Source organism: Notolabrus celidotus, chromosome 3, assembly GCF_009762535.1.
Source record: "Notolabrus celidotus isolate fNotCel1 chromosome 3, fNotCel1.pri, whole genome shotgun sequence".
Taxonomy (NCBI): domain Eukaryota; kingdom Metazoa; phylum Chordata; class Actinopteri; order Labriformes; family Labridae; genus Notolabrus; species Notolabrus celidotus.
This window is the reverse complement of record NC_048274.1, coordinates 6005427-6024042: the sequence shown is the minus strand read 5'-3', so window position 1 is coordinate 6024042 and position 18616 is coordinate 6005427.

Genomic DNA, 18616 nt, shown 5'->3' with positions numbered 1-18616 from the left:
TCGTCTCAGCAGCGTGCTTCCATTCAGAGGGCCTGCAGAGAGCAGTGACCTGAGGGAGACCCCATAATTATCCTCTGTGTCTGTGACAGGCCCGGATAATCAGTCTCACTGGGAATACTGGCAGAGATCTGTGGACGAGTGATTCTGAAAGAGCTAATCCTCAATGAAGAGCACTCGTAGCACTCACGCTGGTGACTGGAGAGCTCTCACAAGGAGTCTTATTCTGACACAGTCACAGGTCAGAGTCATGCAGCACTCATCTGTCTCTGTGTTTGTGTACGACTCGGTGCTTATTTATCAGGAGCAGACGTTAGGATGGATTGTTTACTTTCAGTTTAGGGTATTGGCCTCAGAAATTAAAATGAGCAACGGGATAAAAAACAAGATTTTAATTCCCTGACGTGTGGGAGGAAATAATCTGAGAATATTTCTGACAAACTTTCCCCAAAGAGTGGTAGCAGCTGTGCATGTGGTGGACTCAACATCCACATATTAGTGTTCAGGGTTTTTATAAGAGATATTTATAGATATCAAAGTTTTAAAATCACTTAAATTATTATCTAAAAACATGCAGTTTGATATCAGGAGCAAATAATAAACTAGGCACATTTCAGAGAGTGTTGGGACTTGGAAACAGTAAAGGTTAACATGCACACTTAGGCTTTGAAGTGCCTAAACACACACACTTCACACACACACACACACACACACACACACACCAGGCTGCGTTCACACAAACACAATGGTGCAACATCTCATAAATCTTTCACACAGGCTTCAGAAAGAAGTCAGTGATTTGGCTGGAGCCACAAACAGAGGCTCAAAAACACACACACACACACACACACACACACACACACACACACCACATGGAGACGAATGTGCGTATAAATGAATGTGTTCAAAATATCCAAACACACTTTTTTTAGTCCACACACTCCGCTCTCACCGTGCAACAGGAAATGAAATCTCTCCACTTCAAGCTGCAAAGTGTTCAGTGTCAGAGTTCAGAGTGAAATAATGACTCGTCGCGTACGCTCGTTGAAATACTTGTAGAAGTGTGCCACGCGTGATGAGGGGAGCGGCGTTCCCACAGGGGGGGCCTGAGAATCAATTACCTCTCTCCCGAGGCAGCGGATTGGCTACCGGGGAATGACAACATGCCAGACAGCGGCACCGTCAGGCTGTCAGCTGTTTGATTTACACATAATCAACTCCTAATTGTATCACGTCGGGCTGAAGGTAGCTGAGATTTAAAGTTTGAATTCACGGGGGTTTTGGCAGGCAGAGCGCTCGAGTCCCTCCGGTAATGAAGGAGAGGAGGGCGCTTTAATGGCGGCTGGCCCCTCGTCGGTCTGTGCTGCAGTCACAAGCGCTTTAGATTCAGACTTCTGTGCTGATGGACAGCTGACATGACCGGCTCTGGAGTTGCCAGTCAATCCTCCACTTGAAAGGGTATTTTCTTTTTCCTGTGTTTGTCTGTTGTCTTCTCTCTCTCTCTCCTTCTCTCTCTCTCTCCCTCTCTTTCTCTCTCTCGGAGGGATCAGCTTCTTGTTGCGACAGTTTCCTCTGGACACCATGAAGTTTGCAAAGTTTCCAGCAGCACAAAGGGTATCCAGGTTTCAGGCAACTTAAATCATTAATCGTATCGTGTGACACTCAGAGTGCTCTTATGTAATAAATCATCCAAACCTTATGAGCCAACAGATGGTATCATACGGCCTCTTCCTCTTCCTTAAGCACTGACTAAATTTACCCCCTTACTGCGTTCATGACATCAGAGAGAGGAAGGAGGCGGCAGACTCCCTCGAGCATCAAAATGCAGACAGACTGAGAAAAAAAGGAACACGTGACTGCTCTATTAATCTGCTTTATCAGGCCTGCGATCAATATGTATTTTCTTCTTCTCCAACAAAACCATTCATCAAGACAAATCTGTCTGTGTGAGGGTTTTAAGATGTCAGGAGGGAACCTCTGTTTAATATGCACCTTTAAACATTTATAGAAGACGTAATATATACTTAAAGAAATCTGCAGCTCTCCGTTTAAAGTTTTCATAAAGCTGGATGTTAGACGGATTTATGACTCAGATTCAGCAAAGAGAAAAGAGGAGCATAAAGTGGATCCTGTGGTGATTTACGCTGACGTGTTTGACTTCTGACGGAGCTTCTTGGATTCACAGAAGTGTGTCCATTAAGTGAATCACCTCACCGCCCGTCAGGTGTACGTTTCCCTTCCATCAGCACAGACGGGGAGAGTATAAACCCTGAGGCTCGTCTGCTGAGAGTGAAGAGGAAGCTCAGTTTAGAAACATTCCTGCTTCTGTTGTATTAGATTTATTAAAGGACTGATTCGTAGTTTTTGTTGCAGCTCATAAAAACAGATATCATCGCTCCTTCCTCTGTTCCACATCACCATTTTCTGTATCCCTTACATTCAAAACATAATGTACAACATTTTGTTTTCTTATGACTGAAAATGTCTCAGTTTAGCTCACAAACCTTCATCTGAAATATCACCTCGACACAGAGAGCTGCTGGGCAAATCACAGAGCTTTAGAAAGAAAATAAAAGCCTTATGAAAACTCTCAGATTTAACAGAATTTCCCTGCATTCAGGCCTCATAGTGTTTACATCCACTGCAGCCTTTCAGAGTTTATAGCACCCTGAAGGTCAAATCAGAGCGTACTTTCTCCAGAGAAACATTCAGATATTCTCTGATTGTTCAAACGCTGATGAGATGTTTTGTACGAAATGGTGTACGATAGTTGTAAAGGTACAATCTGAGAGTATTCATTTGTCTGTTCGTTGTAAAAACGTAAAGTTTGCGGCTCAAAAAACAGAAATCATCGCTCACTCCTCCTTTATTCTCCTTCCTCTGTTCCACATCACCATTTTCTGTATCCCTTACATTCAAAACATAATTTCCAACATTTTATTTTCTTATAACTGAAAAAGTCTCAGTTTAGCTCACACAGCTTTATCTCAAATATCACCTCGACACAAACACCTGCTGGGTAAATCACAGAGCTTTAGATTGTCGGTCATTTCAGAAGAAAATAAAAGCCGTGCAGTAACTCTCAGATTTAACGGATGTCCCTTCATTCAGTGTACACATTCAATGCGGCTTTTCAGAGTTTACAGCACTCTGAAGGTCAACATAGAGCGTACTTTATCCAGAGAAACATTCAGATATTCTCTGATTGTTCAAACGCTGATGAGATGATTTGAACAGAATGGTGTACGATATTTGTAAAGGTACAATCTGAGAGTTTTCATTTATCCATGCGCCGTAAAAAACTTCAGAAATCATCACTCACTCCTCCTTTATTCTCCTTCCTCTGTCCCACATCACCATTTTCTGTATCCCTTACATTCAAAACGTAATTTCCAACATTTTATTTTCTTATGAGTGAAAATGTCTCAGTTTAGCTCACACACCTTCATCTCAAATATCACCTCGACAATCTAAAGCTCTGTGACTTACCAAGCAGCTCTTTGTGTCGGTCATTTCACAAGAAAATATAAGCCGTCCAGTAACTCTCAGATTTAACGGATGTCCTGTCATTCAGGCCTCATAGTGTTTACATCCAATGCAGCTTTTCAGAGTTTACAGCAGGGGCGATTCTAGGATCAGATGTTTAGGGGTGCTGAGCCGGGCAAGATAAATTTCACTGTTTTGTACATTTAAATGTAATTTCATTCCCCACACTTGTGAAAGAAAAGTATAACACTTTTTGGGAAGTCTGTGACTAAACCATCAAATCTGATTAAGGTTATTTAAATGCTGAGCCACAGCAAAAGAAGAATGGATTGGAATCATAACAGAAACATATGGTAACCCTAATTTCTGGGTAAAGACAACTCATTTGGATTCAGCTGCTCCTCAACATATACATCAACAGTATGTATGTTTCTGGAGTAAACCAGCCCCCTATAGTGAGTACTAAAATATCAAAAATTGACATTGGAGTTATTTTTTGGACTTTTATTTGAAATGCAATGCACAACATGTAAACACGGTGGAGCTGCTGTTGTTAAAATATTACCAGGGTTCCCACGCGTCCTGGAAAAACTGCAAAACCTGGAAAACAGTTGACCAGTTTTTTCAGTACTGGAAAACACATGGAAAATGGGAGAAAAAGTAAAAAGTCCTGGAAAATCACAGATTGTCCTGGAAAATTATTCCAACACAACTGTGTGCGATCTAACAAGGTTAAAAAAACACATCCCTATTCAACATTTGTGGCCATTTTTGTCATTCAGTTCTATTTAGGTCAATTTATGCACTGATCCTCTGATTTTTATTATTATAATTTATTTCAGTAAGGGAGCTTCCAGAGTCCTTTGCTGGCTTTTTTGTTTTTTACTTAGCTAATTTTGTATTTTTTGAGAAAAGAGAAAGCTGAGATGAGAATTGCCCACCATTGTTGCTTGGTTGCACTAATAAAGTGAAGTGAGGTCCATCTGTGGTTGCATTGTTCTATAATCAATTTGCCATAATTTTTAAGCATGTAAGAGATGATTTCATGGATAGCCTTAGACTGCATGTCTTCAATGTAGACTTCCACTGAGAGGAACATATTAGACTATTTAGGAACTAAATTTAGACGGTCATACCAGCTTGATCATCATTGAAAATGTCCTTGAAATGTCCTGGAAAATGATCTCTGGAAAAGAGTGGGAACCCTGATTACGTTTCTACCAAGTACTGTATGGTTTTGAAACTTGTGTTGCTTGTTAAAAAGGACATACAGTAAAACAAAACATTTAAAAATCCCTCAAATTTTAGGGTGCTGGGATTCAATTTAGAGGGGCTTCAGTACCTCCCAAAATGGGCTAGAAACGCCTATGGTTTACAGCCCCCTGAATGTCAATGCAGAGCGTACTTTATCCAGAGAAACATTCACATATTCTCTGATTGTGCAGACGCTGATGAGATGTTTTGTTGGAAATGGCGTACAATAGTTGTAAAGGTACAATCTGAGATTTGTTTGTGTTCCGTAAAAACTCAGCACCTGTTTTTAAAAAAGGGTTTTTAAGTTTAGTTCTGTGCAGGTGGGTAATGACTCCTTTGTGCACAGAAGTAAACATAACTGAACATGAATCAATTTTACTTTTGAAGCATGCTAATTTTTGTCAGGAGGTAAATATGTCGTGTTCAGCGCACAATGCAAGACGATAGCATAAATGATTGTTTAATTGGGCAAATTGCAGCTTTTCTCGATTCTGAAACTAAACTGAGAAGCAGTCCTGTTCTTACCCGCAGGCTGCAACATTAGCTGCACATTTTAGCTGCAACATCGACCCGAACAACACCGAGAGTGAAACAAAAAGGTAATGTCTGAAGATGGATGTGATGCTTCTACAGCCACGGGTACAGAGGGTGAAAAGGTGCAGAGTTAGGAATAATAGTCATGAAATGCAAACTCCAGTAATAAGAAGAAGAATCAAATTTAAGAAAGTCACATTTGTCTGCATGTCATTGTACAAGAAACATGATGCAATGGTTTAAAATCAATGCCCTTCATTCTGATGAACCACACACACACGAGCATCCACACACACACATCCCAAACAGGAAGTTGCAGCAGCCAATGGCAGCTCTGAAGCCAAAGGCCATGGCAGCTACAGGTGCACCTCATCCTTTACCTCCTGACTGAGATGGATCTCTGCAATTTCTGGAGCTCGCGTCGCACTAAGTCGAATCTAAATAATTCAAGACCCTGAACGATTTTCAAATTGCTTTTATTTTGAACAGAATACAAAACAGACAATGAAAAAAAACAAAAAAAACACTTTCCCTCCTTTTTCAGTGAGAGCAGAAAGATTTCCCTGTCAGAGGAGAGCATGGGTAAACATGGCGCGGTAAATGATTTCATACATCTCTTTCTGTTTCTGTAATACAGTACACACTCTGTAGGTTTCACACACAGTGTTCTGCCGCTCCTCTAAAGCTGCGCCTTTTATTGCAGCTGATGTATTTTTCTGTGTTTCAAAGAGCGCTGCAGCAGCTTCCACATTACTCAGCATTTGTACGGTCCATAGCTGCAGCTTCAGAGGAAAGAAATTTACAAAGCAAGCTGTTTCACACACGTACAACTCCTCTACTTAACAACTCTCCCCCTCTCTGCTCTCTCTTTTCCTCCCATGTTTTTTTTTTTTTTTGCAAAGTAAACAAACATCATTTCGAGTGATTCCTCACAATCCATCCCTCTGCCTCTGTAGTGTGCTTGAGCCTGCCTCGCTGCACTTGTCAGAAGAGAGCTGCTTTAATCGCTCAGCGGCGGCATGTGATGTTCAAGGCCCCGCTCCGCCTCCCGGCCGTCTCCCCTCTTCATCTGTCAATCACGCCGAGGAGCCCTGAAAAAATAAAGCCCCGATGCCTTTATTTCAAGAGGGTGCCTGATCAATATCATCAATCCATCCAAACCTCCCCCTTTGCTCGCACTCCCCACATGTTCTTCCTCTTCATCTCTTTCCCCCCTTTCGTTCTCTCTCTTTCTTTACTTCTCTCTCTCTCTCCCCCCTCTCCTCCTCTCTCCCTCTCTCTCTCTCTCTCTCTCTCTCTCTCTCTCTCGGTTGCTGCAGCTGTATCCATTTCCTCCTGGCAAAAAGGGACTTTATGAATAAATGATACTGAATTGCTGAAGGTTCAGATACTAAATAATGAATTTCACCACCAAAAACACAACAACTTCTCCAATCATAAAATAGCTCTCCCCTTCCATATTGATTGTGCTTGTGCAACCAGATGCAGAGAGCACAGTCTGCATCTGTGCAAGGTGGAAGACCATACAGGGAGAAAATGTATAAAAAGATAGGGAGCCGCCTGCTTTTTTTAAGCTATAGATATCTGATAAGAGAGGCTTACGGCTGGGTGTTCATGGCGGCATCACTTTCTCTGAGCTCCTCGCTCCTCTTCGCCGAGGAGCGGAGGAGGTCTGAGGGAGGCGGAGGAGAAAAAAATCTGAAAACTTTCCTTCACGGGACATTTAAAGTAAGTGCGGTCATCTATTCTGTGCTACAGCAACCGGCGATGCTGCTGTGTAGCTGCGTGTGTGTGTGAATGTGTGTGTGTTTGTGTGTATATTTGAATCTGTGTATGTGTGTGTGTGCTGGAGCTGGCTTGGAGGAGAAACTGTATTGGCTGGTGAGGCCATGATTATTTTTTTTCCTCAGGTCATCGTCGGTTGAGGTGCAGCTGTAGTTGTTGGGAGAGTTGTTCGTCACGGCTGAGATTACATTTTGATTAGTCATCTCATTGTTTCTCTACAACAACAACAATAATAATAATGATAATAATATTATATGAGCAAACAGGCTCAGAGGGGCAGCAGAGTGTAAATGGGAATGTGTCTCAGGGGGTGAGGGCGTTATTGTATGGGAGCTTTTCAAATATTGTGTCCTATTCTTACGTTTGCACGCTCTTAATGCCTCTGTTTAGAAATATATTACATGCGGGGGGAGAGCAATTCAGCTGGAGAGAGTGTGAGTGTGTGTGTGTGTGTGTGTGTGCATGTGTGTGTGTGCTGCAAACTAACAGGACATTTTCAATGTGGAAAAAGTGATCAGAAGGAATCACCTCTGATATTTAGTTTTGATATTATCCTTATTTATTTAAATTAAATATTTTGAAAAATAATTTCTGCAGATTAAGCATGCTGGGATTTTTTATGTTTTATTTTTTTAACATTAAATTAATAGTGTAAATTTTTTTTAAGGTGATAGGAAAATAAAAAAGCTGTAAAATGATTTAAAATCCTCTAAATTATAAATTAATAAACATCAAATGAATTACAGCGTAGATGAATAAATGCAAATCAATCCTCTCTTTATATTATTATTTTTATTTCTCCATGCATGCCCTTATTTTTACAATTTCCCCGTTCTGTTATTTGTTATGATTACATATTGATTTATTCTGCTTATTCTTTTTATTATTCAGTAAAATGCATATAGTGGTACTGTATGGAGACACACACACACACACACACACAGTAATGCAGCCAGTCATTGTGCTGGAGAATAAATAATTGATATCTCAATGAATATGCAAATGAGAAAGCGAGAGCAAGCACAGAGTCGGAGGGGAAGGAGCGTGGCGTGTTGCTGCTGCTGCAGCAGCGGCGTCGGCGGCGAGTTAAACAAAAGGCCCGTGTGATTTCCATCATCCAATTAAGAAATATTACAGCCACCATGTTGGGACCGCAGCCGTTTAGAGATGTTCGGGGTCTCACGGTTGTGTTGCTTTGTGTCGCACTTTTGGGGGGAGCCTTTGAAGTAATTGTGTTTGTATATTTCCCCTGATAGTGTTTTTATTTTTACAGGCTGAGATACAGTTTAGCCCAATAGACTGTAAATCAGGGGGAGAGGGGGATTTGTTTTAATGAAGTTGGGTCTATTAGTATGTAACAGATGGATATTGTATTCACAGAAGCGCAATTCATTTAAATAGCACGTGTAGTCATCAAGAATATTTAAGTATGGTGTAAAGTTTGAGCGGAGAAGTATTATTTGCATCCTCTGTGTTGTCGTTTTTCTGTCTCTCTCACACACACACACACACACACACACACACACACACACACACACACACGCAGATGTCACATGTTATTGCTCTCCCTTCTTTGCGTTCGCCTTCTAACCTACAAACCGAAGGAGACGAGAGCTTGTGTAGCAGCAGCATCACAACCTTTCAGCGCTCGACTCTGAGAGAAAAATTAAAATTTGATGTTAATCACGCAGCCCGCGAGCCGGAGCTGACAGGTGCTTTCTACTCTACTTACCCCAGTCTCTTTCCATTCCACATCACCGCTCAGCTGCAGCTCCACGCTGGCCCTTTTTAGCCCCGTCAAATGGAACTTGCCAATCAGTCATTTCGTGTTTTAGCAGCATTTATGGTTTCTGACCAAAGTGCATGACTGTGACTGATTCTGGGCCTGTGAATAATTCAGCTGATTAATGAGGGAAGCTGTAAGGAAAAATCGCAAGCTGCAGATTTCCTGACATGGAAAACGTTAAATTTGTTTCAGTGAGATGTACAGGAGTGTGTGTGAGTGTGTGTGTGTGTGTGTGTGTGTGCTCAGCGTTTAAAGAGTGTGTGCATACTTCCTGTTTGTTATTGTACATCAGTTCTAACACCTTGAAATCTGTCTGTTCTAACTCTGTTCCTCTTATCCACTGGACCTTTACTTCATCTTCAGATTATGGTGTCAACCCCCCCTCTTGTCAGCACACACACACACACACACACACACACACACACACACACATGCACACGCACACACACACACACACACACACACTCTCCTATCACCCCCAGGGACCATGCTCTCAGACAGGAGTCACAAGGTTGAGTTGGTCATTATGGAGGTCCTTGACTAAAGCTCAACACAAACTTACAATCCCAAACATCGGCCTCCTACATCCCCCTGTGAGTGATACATGGAAACAAAACATGCGTGTGTGTGTCTGTGTATGTGTGTGTCTATGTGTGTGTGTGAAGCCAGCTACCTGCCCTGTCAAGTCAAACACCACCCAGCGTGTTGTTCTTAAAGATACCTGCGTTACAGGTAAAGTGAGAGCTCATTTCCTCCCCGGTCCATCAGGCTGTAATCTGAACCGTCTGAACTTCCTTGTGTGTTTGTCAGAGATTCATTAGGAGTGAATACTCGACCTGGAGAAGCTTTAAAAAGATGGAGACTTGCTGCATTTTAGAGCCATTTTAAATCTTGTTTCCCTGCTTCCTGTGCAAAGATCTGAAAAAGAGAGAAAGAGAGAGAGAGAGAGATTCCTCCTCCACTCTGTCGAGCCCCTGAATTATTAGGGGCATCAATATCTTTAGCATATTGCCAAGGGCTTCCAGACAGTATCTGCTTTCATTATTAGTGTCAGCTCAATTATAGCTCACACCCAACTGTTTCTCAACATCTAATAGCATCAATCGACAGGGATGGTTGACGAGCCAGCACACACACACATACATTCACACACACACACATGCACGTGCATTCACACCTCCCGTGTTCGTGCATCCGTCTGTGCGTTCCTGTTTCGTTCTGTCATCTCGCTAATGCACACGGCTGAGAGGAAGCACAGGGCTCATAATGGAGGCCATGTTCTTAGTGGCGATGAGCAGCTGATGCAGCCTGGCCCATTTTCATCAAATATTAATGGCATGGAAAAATACACCCGGACTGAGGGGGCCGTCGTCCACACACACACACACACACACAAACACACAGAGAGAGAGAGAGAGAGAGAGAGAGAGAGAGAGAGAGAGAGAGAGAGAGAGGGAGGCTGGGGGGAAAAGAGCAATGGGGAGAAAGTGCAGCGAGTGTGTTTAGAAGTACTGTCTGATGGCCATAATTAGGGCCGCGCCAATTAAAAATTCAAAAGCCCCAGTTTATTTGAGCGCATGAATCTCCCTCTCGCTGCAGCATTTATTTCCCCCTTTACAAAGTATTTTATTTTACAACGTCAATTCAGCCGGGCTCTCTCTCTCTCTCTCTCTCTCTCTCTCTCCCCTCTCTCCCCTCTCTCCTTCCTCTTGTCTCCTGCTTTTCCATCCCTCACTTCAGTCGGAGAGCCGTTAAAAGAAAGGAAGAAAAAGAAACATGCTTGGCTCAGTTTTTTAAAGAAACTCTCGTGTGGTTGTGCAAAGAAGTGACGACCATTAAGAGGAATAATATCACAAATAGAGGCACAGATAATGAACTTTAAACAGGTCTGCTGCACTCCTCCACCTCCTGTCTGCTGAAACACTTCTTCTTAATCCTGAAAGCACTTCCTCAAATGTTCCCTCAAAGCAACTTTTTCACGCAGATTCATCCCCGACTTCGTTCAAACCGAGATAATTCACGCCAACATCCTTCCTTTTTTATTCCATCTCCTCCCTTTAAGCTAAAAGCGTCTCCGAACAACCTTTGACTTGAGACAAAGCGAGAGCAGTCTCAGAGTTCTGGCCCGCGCTTTGTTTGATTGTACAAACAATCGCTTTACCTCTTTGTGTCAGCATCACAGGGAGGAATCAGGGATGAAACAGGGAGAGGGAAGGAGCCACGCTTTGGGGAAACACTGACTCCAATCCTTTTTTCTGCTTCGCTCGCTCATTTGCTCTCTCTGCCCTCTTTTTCTCCTCCCTCCTTTTTACAATCTCTCTACATAACCTTTTTGTTGTCTTTCCTCTCTTTCTTCCCCCGTAATTCTTCCTCCTCCTCTCGCACACACACACACACACACACAAACGTGACACACATCGCAGCAGTCTCACTCCTCTTTTGAATAACACCTCTTTTATTAGTTCGGGTCTTTTCTCTCTCGCCCGCTTTAAACAGAGAGGGGAGATGGGATTCTAAAGAGCTGCCAGGGGCTCAGTTTGCACAGCGCTTTGATGTCATTGAGATGCTGGGGGAGCAAACACACACACACACACACACACACACACACACACACACACACACACACACACACACACACACACACACACAGACTCACACACAAGCAGACAGCGTGCACCCCTCCTCTCATAAACATGCATACAGTAAAGATGCTCCCTCCTTCACATGGATGTTCCTACTTTCTCCTCCTCAGCTTGTTTACCTCTTTCTGACCCATGACAACATCCTTTGTGCTTTTTTTGTGAACACACAGGTGTGTGAAAACCAAACTTCTGACCGCTCAGACTTCACCACAATGAAGTCATCTTGAAACACTCGGCTACAGATTCACCCTCGTCTGGAGGAGAGAGTGAATTAGAATAACCGAGCTCTGGTTCTCCTCCGTTATCATGAAAGGTTAAGGAGACTCTATTTATCTTCTCACAGAGGGGTCAAGAGCTTTGGGAAATGGGGGGATAATCAGAAGACGGGGGCATGTCTTCATTATGTCCAAATGAGGCTGAGAGAGATTGGACAAACACAACACGTGCACATTCAGCACTTCATATTCATGACCAGATTAAAGCGGTCCGGAGTCATTCTCTGAGCAAATTTGATCAGATCCAATGCCCATAAGTGTTATTTGAGCTCGGACAAAATGAAAGAGACGAGGAGCGGAAATTAGGGGGGGTGCTAATGTGCTCAAAATGACACACACGGAGGATTCTACGGCCTCACAGAGAGGATTCTTCTTCTACTTTCAGAGTTATATAATCAGAGAGTCTCTAATTTGTGTGTGTGTGTGTGTGTGTGTATGTGCATGTGTGTGTGTGTGTGTGTGTGTGTGTGTGTGTGTGTGTGTGTGTGTGTGTGTGTGTGTGTGTGTGAATGGGTCGCAGTGCCTCCAACCAACCTTGACTAACAAGCATATGTTAATTATGGAGCAGATCACAGGCGGGTCATCCAGCACTCTGCCACTAAAAAGGAGGAAGATGCATTACTGGAGGGCAAATCCAGGGCTGGGGACGGGTATCACACCATCCTACACCCCCTCCCTCTCTCTCCTCCTTTAACCCTCCCCTCCCTTCATCCTCCTTTAAGTTCGTTGTTTCTTAAAAATATCTTCCCCGGCTTCAAAGTTTTAATTTCATTAATGATGTCCACTTTCCCTCCACATGTCAAATAAAAAGAGCGAGGGGGAGTTCAACTTAAAGCATCAGTGTTTTCTTTGAGGACGTGTTAGCTCCTCGTACTTTAGATTTAAAGCACTTACACTTTATTGTGATTAATCCTTATGTAGTTTTTCTGTTAGTTATGAAAACACTGTACAAACCAATGGACACACAGCTAACTCTCTAAAGGTGAAAAGTGTCACCTAGCTTGGAAGTATTCAAAATCTAAGTGCACCCAAAATATCAGATATCCCTCGATTCAAAACGTTGCGTGCACACACTCACAGTAAGTATGATAAGATCAAATTTAAGAAAGAACAATGTTGAAAAGACATCTTGAGGCCACAAAGCAAGGTCATGTGACCAACGTTAGCTAGCCAAGTTAGCGCTACAGCTAGAAGGCTAATCTGTTAGCATCTTTAATGTAGAACACTGAAGGCTATGAGCTGAAAGTCACACTTCCTGTTGGGGTCATGTCCACCCTAGGTGCATTTCCACCAAGAGTTCCGGGGTCTTTTAGCCCCCAGAACTACTTTCCCCAGAACTAAAAGGTTCCTGTGCCCCCATTGTTGTCTGCGTTTCGACCACGGGCTGAAGTCCCGGGTAGATTGTGCAAATCAGGCCAGTGACGTATGGAGGGGAAAAAAAAGTAAATGCAGTACACCACCAGACCAGTAGAGGGCAGTAAAACAAAGACGAATGCCATTCATCACAGATGACACCATAGAAGCAGACGGACAGGCAGGTATCATAAGATAAGATATACTTTATTTGTTGCCCGTTGGGGGAAATTTATTTTGTTACAGCAGCTTACAACACAGGACAGGGGAATACAACATCATTATGAGCAACACAACAGTTAGCCTGTTAGCATGGAAGAGACTCAGCTCATGCTGTTTTAGATGGTGCTATATTTCATCACAGATGGATTCACTGAATCAACACGTGAGAGGAGATAAGCACAAGTAGGAAATACGTTTCAACACGGCTTTAAAATCCGTGTTCAACTCAAAATGCCGTGGCAGAGATCGGCCGGTGTTCTGGTTTAAACAGCGACCCTGTTAACTGGAAACTTTCAGCCGGAGGCATCCCTCATAAACGTCTTTAGACGTTCATTAAATATCTGATGAGGATATTTTGGAATCTTAATTGGATTCCCAGGAACTCCCTCTGTGTTTCAACAACTGTGTAAACTCCACAAACACTGACAGGTTCAGCTGAAGGTCTCCAGTTTACAGGGTCACTTGTAAAACCGTAACACCGGGAGAGACGCATTCACGGTAGGCTGAGAGAAGACTACAGTTACAAGCTGCTAAATCAAGTGAATCACAGCTTCTTCTTTTGAAAACTACATACACATACAAAAATGATAGAACAAATAAAAACACATTAAAGAAAGAAAAAAATCAAGTGAATCACAGATGTGTGTGATGTTATTGTGGACGGCGGGCAGAATAAAAACTCTGCGGTTAATCTACCAATCAGACGGAATGTTATGTCATGTTAGTGAAAGTTAATAACCGTCTTCAAGGGGTTTAGACCAATCAGAATCCAGCATCTGGTTGAGCTGATGAACCAAGATGTTGTGTACGTATGTAACCCAGAAAGTGTAAAGTGTTATGTTGCATTGAGAGCTGACTTTTGGCTCCAAAGAGGACTTCAAGTTTACTTGATCTGTCCATCAAACTTCCCTCCTGACCTCCTTCTGTAGCTCACTCTCTCTCTCTTTAACTTCATCTCTGCCTTCACTATTAAGGTAAACAATGGCTGCATAACATGGTGCTGAGACAGGTGACACAAACATGCATTCTTGTGCTGATGGCTCCTTAACCTGGAAGGTAAAATGTACCTTTGCTAATTTGACTGACAGTAAAAACTCTGATCAGTAACCCTGAGTCACGCCAACGCCAAGCCCCTCTGTTTTTGGTGTGTAGCCCCCCTCTCCACCTCCCCCCCTGCAGTGGCTCCTTCCTGCCTCCCCTGCTGCTCCTCCCTCTCTACCTCTCTCTCCCTCTCCCCTCTCTCGCCCTGAACCCCCTCCACCTCCACCCCCGCCCCCGGGCCTTGCCCCAGAGCACATTGATTCTGCTGTATACCTAATTACTGCTCATAATCTATTCATTTCACCACCACCAAAGAGGGCAGCAGCTGTCACAGCACACAGCACCAGGGGACTGAGGGACTGAGGGGACTGAGGGAGGGATGCTGAGGCTGGAGGCCGTGACGAGGGTGAGGATTAAGAACTCGGGGAGGAGACTGATGACTCGATGGTTTAAAAGAAACACTCCTCATAAAGCTTCATGCTCAACATGTTTTGCTGAAACGTTAGAAGCGAGAAGTTTTGATGTGTGATGGAGTTTTATGTGTTTTTTTGCAGCTCAGGTTTCACTTTAAGACTTCTCTCCGGCTGCCACTGTGCAGAAAGATGCTGCTGGAGGTTTGTTGTGTTGTTTTGGCAGTCAGAGGCAAAAGGGCAAACACGCTGAGTCTTCCCCCGCTGAATGTGTTTATCACGCTAAGAGGGTTTGAGAATTAGGAACACTATGCGAGAGTCAGACCCTGACTTCACCTGAGGATCGAGGGTTCTGCACCTGAGAGTGTTTCCAGTGTGTGGACTGTATCGTTGTAGAAAATGCACAAAAAGACAGACCTCTGATGTGCATGTGGTGCATGGTTAATAAACAGACGGAGCATAATATTTAGCAGACTTTATGTTTCAAAGTAAAGACAGTTTTGCACATCTATTTCTCAGGACAGGTGCACACGAGAGGAAGGAGGCGATCAAACCTGCAAAGTCCAACACGCAGAAAACTGTATATTCATATTCATAAGCAACTCTTTGGTCCTGTTCCTTCGGCCTGTTTGCCTGATGAAGGTCAAGAACCAGAATGATGATATTAAATATAAAACAGTGGGGGCGCTGGTGGCCTAGCGGTCTAAGCGCCCCACGTGCAGAGGCTACAGTCCTTGTTGCAGCGGTCGCAGGTTCAACTCCCGGCCTCAACCATTTCCTGCATGTCTTCCCCCACTCTCTACTCCCCACATTTCCTGTCTCTGTTCAGCTATCCTATCAAATAAAGGCAAAAAGGCCATAACTTTTATAAAAATATATAAGTCAGTGAGCAGGAGGGAGCATTTTTTAGACAGCTTTATATTTGTCATGATTCTTGCATGGCTCTGGAGGAGTTTGATACCACAGGTTAGAAATCACACCATGGTCCAAAAGTATGAATTCAGTAAAGTTGGAGATCAATTCCCGACTGACAGAGAAGAGCACATCTTTGTGAAACCTGGAGTTCCTGGGAGTTAATAAAAGTAACTCTGGGAAAAAGAAATTCAGACTAGTTCACATATAAAGAGATAAAACAGAACTTCATTAATCCTGAAGGGAAGTCTGGACACTAGATATTTAATCCCACAATGACTCAGTAAACTTTGCATATTCAAGTCTGTGACGGCAGATAAAAGATGACAATGTGAGAGAGAATGGAGACAACAACAATGATAGTTTTGGGAGATTTAATTCCAGGGAAGTTTTAGTTTGCTGTCGAGTAGTATTGAAAGGACTATAGCATGTTCAATTTCATGCATTATCAGTTTATTATTATTGTTCTATCATTTTTAAAAACACTTTTTTCAGCATTTTTAGGCATTTGTATCAAATATGTATCTGTGAATGTTTTTTAATATCTTTTTAATTGTATAGACTTTATTCATCCCCAAAGAAAAATAACTTTTTCACTCTGTAAAAAATGCTGCGTGGTGCACCGTAAGCCTAGCAGTTTAAGCAGCCCCATGTACAGAGGCTGAAGTCCTCAATGCAGAGGTCACAGGTTCGACTCCCGGCCTCAACCATTTGCTGCATGTCTTCCCCCGCTCTCTGCTCCCTGCATTTCCTCTCCATCTCTAGCTGTCCTATCAGATAAAGGCAGAAATGCCCCCAAAAAACACAACTGAACATAAGTAAATACATGAATAAAAATAGGGCTGCATTTTGGTGCAGTGGGTTGTCTCACAGCAAGAAGGTTTGAATCCCAGGCCAGGAGGGCGCCTTTCTGTGTGGAGTTTGCATGTTCTCCAAAAACATACTTATCAGGTTAATTGGTGACTCTAAATTTCCCTCATATGTGAGTGTTTTCCCTTTGATAGGTTGGTGACCTGTCCAGGGTGTACACTGCCTTTCACCCAATGTCATAGGTTCCAGGCCCCTGCGACCCGAACAGGATAAGCAGTCCAGTAAATGGATGGAATAAAAAAATCATAATAATAAAAATGTTGCACACAAATTGCTGAAATACACTCAAACATGTACAAACAGATGTTAGATTAAAGGGGCTGCATCCCTAGGTAGTGCCCAGGATGTGAACTGACACTTCTTAACTGTGACGGGACTTGAACCGCTGACCCTCTGGTGAAGTCCCTGCAGACAGAGCTCACGCCGTCCATCAGGACAACTCTCTGCTGAATCAGTTATTTTCTAGAAATGTGAACAGGTTGAAATTGTGAGATTCAAGTTCTCTGTGTGCAGGACCTGATACTGGACTGGACCTAGAACCTGCTCCTGCATCGTAGACGTCACAGTGTTTATGAGCATGGCTCTGCAGAAGTCACCAGCCAACACACCCGCAGAAATGCACCTCTCAGCCCGCCCAGGGGTACTCAGCATCTGTTTGTTTAATCTGCTTAATCTGCTGGTGAGCTCCGCTGGGCGTGCCTAATTAGCAAAATTAATTTGTTAAGACATTAGCGTGGTTAGAGACGGCCAAATGGAGCAGCACCGTTTTATGCAAATGGAGGGGCTGGCTGTGTTACCTCAATTAGACCCTTCTTTGATATCTGCCTCTTTTTCTCTCATTCTGTGTCCCCTTCTCCTTCCTTTCTCCTTTCATCTTCTCCTTCCTCCTCATTAGCACTGTCGGATCCCGCTAATCATGAGATGCTGCTATTGTATGACAGATCAGGAGGGAGGGGCCGGGGCACGAGGCGCTGGAGCTGCTAATCATCACAAAAAAATAATAAAACAGGGATCTGTTTTTTCAATTAAGGCTTCCACCTCCACGATCACTGCTCTCGTCATGTGTTAGCGGTGTGTGTGTGTGTGTGCGGTGTGTGTCATGGCAGCAGCATTGTGTGTGTCGGTGGGGTAATTAGTCTCCTGTATGGTGCACCCCTCACAAGCCTGTTTAAGGGTTAATGAGGCCCCGGCAGCTTCTCAGCATGGGTTTTGGGGTTGCAGGGAGGGGGTTAGATGTGGGTTAGGTTTGGTTCAGGCCCAGCTTCAATAAGAAACCACCCATAGGACCTCCCTTTGAAGTGTCAGAGGTCCCCCCTCTCCCTCTCTCTTGTTCCGGGTGGCTCTGGTTTCATTTGTCTGAGTGGCAGCATAAAATATAGATGAGCTGCCAGACGACACAATCCGAGCCCCCTCCCTTAAAGACGAGCCCTCCCTCAGACATTACTCCACCCTCAGCCGTGACATTATTCACAGATTAACCAACGCCTCCCTGTCACCTGATAATGACCTCCTTTCTCCTCCTAATCTGGCGTTGTAGAGCTGACGGGGAAATTAGACACGCCGAGCTTTATTTGTGACGTTCCAGCCTCACAGCAGAAATAAATGAACCCATTACCTCCGGAGGACGAGTGAGTGGAAGATATTCTGTGAGATAACACAGCACGGACTAAGTTTACAGCGTGTTTGCTGGTTTCGCCCTGAGGTTGGGTTTTTGTAATGAGTGCTAATGCAGTAGAGGCGCGAGTGATACTGAAGCCCTGGGGATTTGTAGTGTCGGAGTCCATTGTGTCCTCGACTGTATTTCATGTTCTCTGGTCCCAGCAGGAAGTCCACCGGTCCATTTGAACACCAGAGAGCCTCACTCAGCTGGGTCCACTCAGGAAGGGGAGCAGAGAGCTCTGTGGTTAAATATAACTGATAACTGATCAATCAGAGGAAACAATCAGCTCTCTGGAAGAGTAGGTTGTTTGTTTTGTTTTTATTAAGAACACGTGGAATGCTTTTTAAATTATCACCAAAGATACAAACTCAAGTCTGACTCTTTTTAAC